This window comes from Coregonus clupeaformis, chromosome 17 (assembly GCF_020615455.1).
Source record: "Coregonus clupeaformis isolate EN_2021a chromosome 17, ASM2061545v1, whole genome shotgun sequence".
NCBI classification, from domain to species: domain Eukaryota; kingdom Metazoa; phylum Chordata; class Actinopteri; order Salmoniformes; family Salmonidae; genus Coregonus; species Coregonus clupeaformis.
In genome coordinates this window covers 70,248,367-70,258,521 of record NC_059208.1, presented here as the reverse complement: position 1 = coordinate 70,258,521, position 10,155 = coordinate 70,248,367, and positions in this window count along the sequence as shown.

Genomic DNA, 10,155 nt, shown 5'->3' with positions numbered 1-10,155 from the left:
TCACATGATCTGTCACATGATCTTAGTATAAATACACCTGTTCTGAAAGGCCCCAGAGTCTGCAGCACCACTAAGCAAGGGGCACCACCAAGCAAGCGGCACCATGAAGACCAAGGAGCTCTCCAAACAGGTCAGGGACAAAGTTGTGGAGAAGTCCAGATCAGGGTTGGGTTATAAAAAAATATCTGAAACTTTGAACATCCCACGGAGCACCATTAAATCCATTATTAAAAAATGGAAAGAATATGGCACCACAACAAACCTGCCAAGAGAGGGCCGCCCACCAAAACTCACGGACCAGCCAAGGAGGGCATTAATCAGAGAGGCAACAAAGAGACCAAAGATAACCCTGAAGGAGCTGCAAAGCTCCACAGCGGAGATTGGAGTATCTGTCCATAGGACCACTTTAAGCCGTACACTCCACAGAGCTGGGCTTTACGGAAGAGTGGCCAGAAAAAAGCCATTGCTTAAAGAAAAAAATAAGCAAACACGTTTGGTGTTCGCCAAAAGGCATGTGGGAGACTCCCCAAACATATGGAAGAAGGTACTCTGGTCAGATGAGACTAAAATTGAGCTTTCTGGCCATCTTCTGGCCATCTGGTGCAAACCCAACACCTCTTATCACCCCGAGAACACCATCCCCACAGTGAAGCATGGTGGTGGCAGCATCATGCTGTGGGGATGTTTTTCATCGGCAGGGACTGAGAAACTGGTCTGAATTGAAGGAATGATGGATGGCGCTAAATACAGGGAAATTCTTGAGGGAAACCTGTTTCAGTCTTCCAGAGATTTGAGACTGGGACGGAGGTTCACCTTCCAGCAGGACAATGACCCTAAGCATACTGCTAAAGCAACACTTGAGTGGTTTAAGGGGAAACATTTAAATGTCTTGGAATGACCTAGTCTGCCTGTCTGTCTGTCTGTCTCTCTCTCGCTGTCTGTCTGTCTGTCTTTCTCTCACACTGTAAAGAAACCCATTCCGGAAGACCCTCCTGACATGGCAAGGACCAAGTTGAGCAGAGAAATCTGAAATGATAAACCATCTCTCTCTCACTACAGCTTTGTAATTAACTGACTTTTGAATGATTGTTTTCTGAAAAAAAAGTTTTATATCAAAATCTAATCAAATCTGGTTGGTGTGTGTTTGTGTGTGTGTGTGTGTGTGAGAGAGAGTGTGTGTAGCCTGGTGTTTGATTATTAGCTCATAGCTGAACAGATGCAGATGCGTAAACATAGATAGGGGGGAACCCAGTCACATCAGATTAGGACAGACACCAAAGATCTACCCTCCCAGACACACACACACACACACACACAAACTCATTCTCACATTCATGTTTGCAAGGCAAAATAATGTACAGTATGTGTATTGTGTACATGCAAACATAATCCTGTCACAAATACACACTACCCTGCATAGGAACACATATGGTACTGCTCCAGATTCACATTCATACAGTACATATTTACATTACATTTACATTTACGTCATTTAGCAGACACTCTTATCCAGAGCGACTTACAGTTAGTGCATACATTATTATTATTTTCATACTGGCCCCCCGTGGGAATCGAACCCACAACCCTGGCGTTGCAAACGCCATGCTCTATCAGCTGAGCTACCTCCCTGCCTGCCATTCCCTCCCCTACCCTGGACGACGCTTGGCCAATTGTGCGCCGCCCCATTGGTCTCCCGGTTGCGGCCGGCTACAGCAGAGCCTGGATTCGAACCAGGATCTAGTGGCACAGCTAGCACTGCGGCCATACATATAGGCTATACATATAGGCTATACTGTACAATACACAAAAGGCTATAGTACACATGCTGCTACAAATAGTAAATACTAGAATGCGTACCATCACATGCCTCATAAACCCTATATTACCATATAAACATCTCAGAGGGCATATGAGAGAGAGAGAGAGAGAGAGAGAGAGAGAGAGAGAGAGAGAGAGAGAGAGAGAGAGAGAGAGAGAGAGAGAGAGAAGCGTAAAACAAATGGGTTAAGCACAGGCTAAAGAGAGGGTGCGATAGAGAAAAGTGAGAGAAATATATTGATGAATTGATTGATGAATGCAAATGAAGATGACTGCATGCGGGAAATAAGATAACAGGAGGAATGTGACAAGTTCTCTGGTTGATGGGGTTCATAAGATAACAGAAGGAATGTCACAAGTTCTCTGGTTGAGTGGGTTCCTAAGATAACAGGAGGAATGTGACACGTTCTCTGGTTGAGGGGGTTCATACGATAACAGGAGAAATGTGACAAGTTCTCTGGTTGAGGGGGTTCATAAGATAACAGAAGGAATGTGACAAGTTCTCTGGTTGAGGGGGTTCATAAGATAACAGAAGGAATGTGACAAGTTCTCTGGTTGAGGGGGTTCACCTTTACTGTATGAAAGAAACCAGCGGCTGATGTGTATCTGGAATATTGTTAATACCACTCCATTAGCACTGCCTCGCAACACACCACTGAGCCTGATATGGATCCTTATCCCACATCATATACCTCAGAAACAATGGGTCCTCGCTGTCTATCTGTCTCTGCCATCTGGGGAATAATGACTGCACAGAGCCCCTAGGCACAGATCTAGGATCAGCTTACCATAACCTTATCGGAATCTTGAACCATTAGGGAAGGAAATGTACAACTGACCATATACCAGTGTATAGGGGTGACTTTATCGTCTTCCAATGACTGGGATGTGAGCTGCCTGTAGGCACAGATCTAGGATCAGTTTACCGTTCCAAATCCTAACCATAAGGCACTAGGGAGGGTAAATGCAACTGATCTTAGATCAGTGTCTAGGGGTGACTTTCTCCTACAGTCCTTATGGCTGGGATGGGTTCAGGAGAGACAAATAGCTTCCACTAGTTGCCCTAAGGTCTGCTGTGAATCCACCCCTAATGGTTACACACACACACACACACACACACACACATACAGAGATATCGATGAATGTTAAATGAGATGGAACAGAGACATCTACATGTCCATCAACCCTTCACATTTGACACATTTCTATTAAAACAGTAATGTCCCTTGGGGAGTTGGTTTCTTGTGTGTGTGTGTGTGTGTGTGTGTGTGTGTGCGCAACAAGATCTCACGGTCTCACTTCGGTATTCAACGTTTGTCCAGGTGTGTGTGGGGGGGGGGTTAAATTTTTACAGTTAAGTTTAGGCATTAATTATGACTGGTTAACACTAGAACCACTCAAGCAGTCATTTGGACTGCTCTTGAATTAAAAAAAAAATATTTTTCAAGTCATGCCCCCCTCCGTCCTTGACTTTTCCTAAATAAGTCTATATAACATACTGTTGTTGTTAGAATCTTAATATCACAAACAGAACTGGATATATAACCAGTTTTAGGAGTGCATGTCATTTTTTGAATGGTTTCCCCCGTTGCCCCTCCTTAACCCGACAGTAGGGCCTGCTCCCCTCCTTCTCCTGACAGTTAAAGGTGCCGTGCCCAGTTGATAATCACCCCGATAATTGCTTCGAAACTGAACCTAAACTATACCGTCCATTCTATTGTATTGATCTATTCTAATTATAATCTCAAAATGGTATGTACCCTATTTCAGTCCACCGAATCCAAGCAGTCTTATCAGTCTACTCTGACCTAGTACATAGTGAGAGCATGCGTAATTTACTATGGTAAGAAGACCAAAAGGAATGGATGCACATGCTAAATTAGCATTGCTCCAACATCTGAATGAAAACGACTCAGATGGTGGGGAAAAAATTTATCATGACATCTCTGATGATTATTCTTCTGATTCTGAGCCTCAGCCTGAACCTGCATCCCTGAGGCCTAAGTGCAAAAAAAGCCAGATCGGTGCGCACTGAGCAGGTGCCCGTGCCACCACCATATGAAACATTGTGAGAGGAGAGAGGAGACGAAGGCAACGTTTGGATAGAACAAGGCTGTGGCAATGCTACGGGCCGATTATCAGCACAAAATGTCATCACTGAGAGAACAGGCCCTACATCTCAAGCAGAAACAACATCAGCAACACACTCACCAGCCTTCGTTGTTTATGTGACAAGGACATGCTCCAGCCGATGCCATTGCGTGAAGACGCACACCATGTAAACACGAGATGACAGTAATTGACTATTTTTGACTGCTGCCATATCGACACTTCATTATAATGCCATTATTGCTTTTGTGCTGATCGTCATTATTTATCCAGCACATTTCACGCTTATGATGTTTAGGCTACTGATGTTGTCATCATTTGACCGCGCGTCTTGCTGACCGTGGTTGGGGTATTTCTTTTTATTTTGTCGTTATAAAAAGAAGCCGTTACCGCATTCCAACACATATGTTTCTGTTTCAAAGTTGTATTAACAAAGGCACTCCACAAATAACATTTATTGAACACTATATTTGTGTTTTTAGTGTTTTTACATATAGCCTACAGTAACATAAAGTAATGAAAATGCTATAGTGTTATTTGAAATATATATATTTTTGTATTCTAATGTAACCTTCATAAACAAAACCAAATTGTTATTTTTGCGATAGTATACAGTGCATTCGGAAAGTATTCAGATCCCTTGACTTTTTCCACATTTTGTTACATTACAGCCTTATTCTAAAATGGATTACATAGATTTTTTCCCCTTATCAGTCTACACACAATACCCCATAAAGACGAAGCAAAAACAGTTTTTTAGACATTTTTGCAAGTATATATTAAAAAAGAACACGTAAATATCACATTTACATAAGTATTCAGACCCTTTACTCAGTACTATGTTGAAGCTCCTTTGGCAGCGATTACAGCCTCGAGTCTTCTTGGGTATGACGCTACAAGCTTGGTACACCTGTATTTAGGGAGTTTCTCCCATTCTTCTCTGCAGATCCTCTTACGCTCTGTCAGGTTGGATGGTGTGCATCGCTGCACAGCTATTTTCAGGTCTCTCCAGAGATGTTTGTTCGGGTTCTGGCTGGGCCACTCAAGGACATTCAGAGACTTGTCCCGAAGCCACGCCTGCGTTGTCTTGGCTGTGTGCTTAGGGTCGTTGTCCTGTTGGAAGGTGAACTTTCGCCCCAGTCTGAGGTCCTGAGCGCTCTGGAGCAGGTTTTCATCAAGGATCTCTCTGTACTTTGCTCCGTTCATCTTTCCCTCGATCCTGCCTAGTCTCCCAGTCCCTGCCGCTGAAAAACATCTCCACAGCATGATGCCACCACGCTTCACCGTAGGGACGGTGCCATGTTACCTCCAGACGTGACGTTTGGCATTCAGGACAAATAATTCAATCTTGGTTTCATCAGACCAGTGAATCTTGTTTCTCAAGATCTGAGAGTCTTTAGGTGCCTTTTGGCAAACTTCAAGCGGGCTGTCATGTGCCTTTTACTGAGGAGTGGCTTCTGTCTGGCCACTCTACCATAAAGGCCTGATTGGTGGAGTGCTGCAGAGATGGTTGTCCTTCTGGAAGGTTCTCCCATCTCCACAGAGGAACTCTGGAGCTCTGTCAGAGTGACCATTGGGTTCTTGGTCACTCTTCTCCCCCGATTGCTCAGTTTTGGCCGGGCGGCCAGCTCTAGGAAGAGTCTTGGTGGTTCCAAACTTCTTCCATTTAAGAATGATGGAGGCCACTGTGTTCTTGGGGACCTTAAATGCTGCAGAAATGTTTTGGTACCCTTACCCAGATCTGTGCCTCGACACAATCCTGTCTTGGAGCTCTACGGACAATTCCTTCGACCTCATGGCTTGGTTGTTGCTCTGACATGCACTGTCAACTGTGGGACCTTATATAGACAGGTGTGTGCCTTTCCAAATCATGTCCAATCAATTGAATTTACCACAAGTGGACTCCAATCAAGTTGTAGAAACATCTTGAGGATGATCAATGGAAACAGGATGCACCTGAGCTGAATTTTGAGTCTCATAGCAAAGGGTCTGAATACATATGTAAATGTGATATTCGTTTTTTTTTTTAATAAACTTGTGAACATTTCTAAAAACCTGTTTTTGCTTTGTCATTATGGGGTATTTTGTGTAGATTGATGAAGAAAACAAACAATTTAATCCATTTTAGAATAAGGCTGTAATGTAACAAAATGTGGAAAAAGTCAAGGGGTTTGGGGTTTTAGGCTGGGTTTCTGTATAGCACACCACATATGCTGATGTGAAAAGGGCTTTATAAAAGGGCTTTATAAATACATTTGATTGATTGATCTAATACTTTCCGGAAAGATATCAGTTTGTCTCTGTGAATGGTCTGTCCTCCGACAAATCAACTGTACATTTCGGTGTTCCTCAAGGTTCCGTTTTAGGACCACTATTGTTTTCACTATATATTTTACCTCTTGGGGATGTTATTCGAAAACATAATGTTAACTTTCACTGCTATGCGGATGACACACAGCTGTACATTTCAATGAAACATGGTGAAGCCCCAAAATTGCCCTCGCTAGAAGCCTGTGTTTCAGACATAAGGAAGTGGATGGCTGAAAACTTTTTACTTTTAAACTCGGACAAAACAGAGATGCTTGTTCTAGGTCCCAAGAAACAAAGAGATCTTCTGTTAAATCTGACAATTCATCTTGATGGTTGTAAAGTCGTCTCAAATAAAACTGTGAAGGACCTCGGCGTTACTCTTGACCCTGATCTCTCTTTTGACGAACATATCAAGACTGTTTCAAGGACAGCTTTTTTCCATCTACGTAACATTGCAAAAATCAGAAATTTTCTGTCCAAAATGATGCAGAAAAATTAATCCATGCATTTGTTACTTCTAGGTTAGACTACTGCAATGCTCTATTTTCCGGCTACCCGGATAAAGCACTAAATAAACTTCAGTTAGTGCTAAATACGGCTGCTAGAATCCTGACTAGAACCAAGAAATTTGATCATATTACTCCAGTGCTAGCTTCCCTACACTGGCTTCCTGTTAAGGCAAGGGCTGATTTCAAGGTTTTACTGTTAACCTATAAAGCGTTACATGGGCTTGCTCCTACCTATCTTTCCGAGTTGGTCCTGCCGTACATACCAATACGTACGCTACGGTCACAAGACGCAGGCCTCCTAATTGTCCCTAGAATTTCTAAGCAAACAGCGGGAGGCAGGGCTTTCTCCTATAGATCTCCATTTTTATGGAACAGTCTGCCTACCCATGTGAGAGACGCAGACTCGGTCTCAACCTTTAAGTCTTTACTGAAGACTTATCTCTTCAGTAGGTCATATGATTGAGTGTAGTCTGGCCCAGGAGTGTGAAGGTGAACGGAAAGGCTCTGGAGCAACGAACAGCCCTTGCTGTCTCTGCCGGGCCGGTTCCCCTCTCCACTGGGGTTCTCTGCCTCTAACCCTGTTGCAGGGGCTGAGTCACTGGCTTGCTGGTGCTCTTTCATGCCGTCCCTGGGAGGGGTGTGTCACTTGAGTGGGTTGAGTTACTGACGTGATCTTCCTGTCTGGGTTGGCGCCCCCCTTGGTTTGTGCTGTGGTGGAGACCTCTGTGGGCTATACTCGGCCTTGTCTCAGGATTGTAAGTTGGTGGTTGAGGATATCCCTCTAGTGGTGCGGGGGCTGTGCTTTGGCAGAGTGGGTGGGGGTTATATCCTTCCTGTTTGGCCCTGTCCGGGGTTTCTTCGGATGGGGCCACAGTGTCTCCGGACCGCTCCTGTCTCAGCCTCCAGTATTTATGCTGCAGTAGTTTATGTGTCGGGGGGCTGGGGTTAGTTGGTTATACCTGGAGTACTTCTCCTGTCTTATCCAGTGTCCTGTGTGAATTTAAGTATGCTCTCTCTAATTCTCTCGTTCTCTCTTTCTCTCTGAGAACCTGAGCCCTAGGACCATACGTCAGGACTACCGGGCATGATGACACCTTGCTGTCCCCAGTCCGCCTGGCCTTGCTGCTATTCCAGTTTCAACTGTTCTGCCTGCGGTTACGAAACCCCTACCTGTCCCAGACCTGCTGTTTTCAACTCTTAATGATCGGCTATGAAAAGCCAACTGAGAGACCTGAGCACCTAGGACCATACGTCGGGACTACCGGCCGTGGTGACTCCTTGCTGTCCCCAGTCCGCCTGGCCTTGCTGCTATTCCAGTTTCAACTGTTCTGCCTGCGGTTATGGAACCCCTACCTGTCCCAGACCTGCTGTTTTCAACTCTTAATGATCGGCTATGAAAAGCCAACTGAGATTTATTCCTGATTATTATTTGACCATGCTTGTCACTTATGAACATTTTTGAACATCTTGGCATGGTTCTGTTATAATCTTCACCCGGCACAGCCAGAAGAGGACTGGCCACCCCTCATAGCCTGGTTCCTCTCTAGGTTTCTTCCTAGGTTTTCGCCTTTCTAGGGAGTTTTTCCTAGCCACCGTGCTTCTACACCTGCATTACTAGCTGTTTGGGGTTTTAGGCTGGGTTTCTGTACAGCACTTCGAGATATTAGCTGATGTAAGAAGGGCTATATAAAATAAAATTGATTGATTGATTGATTTCCGAATGCACTGTATATGACATTTATTAATTACACTGTTAGAATGTTGCAGTCAGAATTAATGCTCATTAGCTCAATGGTGGGTACCTCGAGGCCCAGCGGTTCTAGTGTTAAGGTAAGGTTTAATGTTTGGGATAGGGTTAAAACAGAGACAATTTTAACTAGTGCTTAGAACTGGTATTGAACCTGCAATCCTCGGAGCCAGAGCATGTGGTTTAAGCCCATCCTCTATCCCCATCCACAACACCCTAGCAAGTTGCTAGCTAGATGATAATAGGCACTCATTTTGCCCCTAGTGGACGGTGTTGAAGGCATCTCCCGACGTCCTGGGGACCTGGACAACGTTGAATAATGAAGTCGATCTGGTGTGACCTGGCTGGTGTGTGTGTGTGTGATTGTATGTAAATCAATCTGGAGCGCTCCTCAATAGGTTAACCCCAATCATATGATAATTTACATTGTAGCGTGGTGCAGGCCTCACTAATGATCCATGGTCATGTATTGATCTATTGATTGGAGCCAAGCAGAGTTTACACACCAACAAAGACAAGCATCGAGGAAAGGAGGAAGAGAGGGAGAGTGAAAGAGAAGAGGAATATACAGAACACTCCAAATCTCAAACTCCACTTCCTCTAACTCAGTCAAAACATTAGCTAACACTTTGCTGTGTGTGTGTGTGTTTGTTGTGTGTGTGTGTGTGTGTGTGAGAGAGAGAGAGTGTGTGTGTGTGTGTGTGTGTGTGTGTGAGAGAGAACTAATGTAGAAAATATAATTGTTAATTAATCAGAAAAATGTATTAATATATTTTCTATGCATTCTTAAACAATCCAGATAATTTCCAGAATAATTGATTTTAAAAAATGCAATGTCTGTGTGTGAGTGTGTGTGAGTGCACACGTGTGTGAGAGAGAAAATCTAATGTAGAAAATATTATTGTTATTTGATCTGAAGAATGAATTAATATTTTGTTTTGTTTTGTTTTTCTAAACAATCCAGATACTTTCCAGAATCATTTTTTAAAAGATGCAATGTCCAGACTTTTTACCTGACACCCCAGCCCAGTCTCATAGACTAGACGTAACATAGTAAATGAAAATCTGGGACACTCAAATTAGTACAGCTTATGTTATGCTTGGTATGGTTACATAAGACAGAAGGTTACTAAAGGCAAAAACGAAAGGAGGGTGGTTGGTCAGGGTGGATGGGTGGGTGTATAACGGGAATGTCTAGCAACCCAACTGTTGCGTGTATCAATCTCATCACAGACAACTTTAGCATTTTGCAACTAATTACTACTTTTTCGCTACTTTGCAACTACTGAGCGTGTTAGCTAACCCTTCCCCTAACCTTAACTCCTAACCCCTTACTGTTATATATAGCCTAGCTGTAGAAGAACGCACATCTGCACAGTTTCACATTGTACATCACTCAGTCCTTTAATGACATGTGCCACTCATTCTGACAACCCATTAATCCGTAAAGCAGCACACTGTCCTAAACCATAACAACGTACAGTACGATGTACAGCACGTCGTACCATACATAACATTTCTCCCCCCTTTCCAAAAAGCAGAGACTGGTACCATATATAAAAATGTCCGTAGTGCAAGAACCTAGAGTGATACCTGTAAGATAATTGTTACATTTGCACACACTGTATATATATTTTCTGTTGTATTTTTGACTTCATGTTT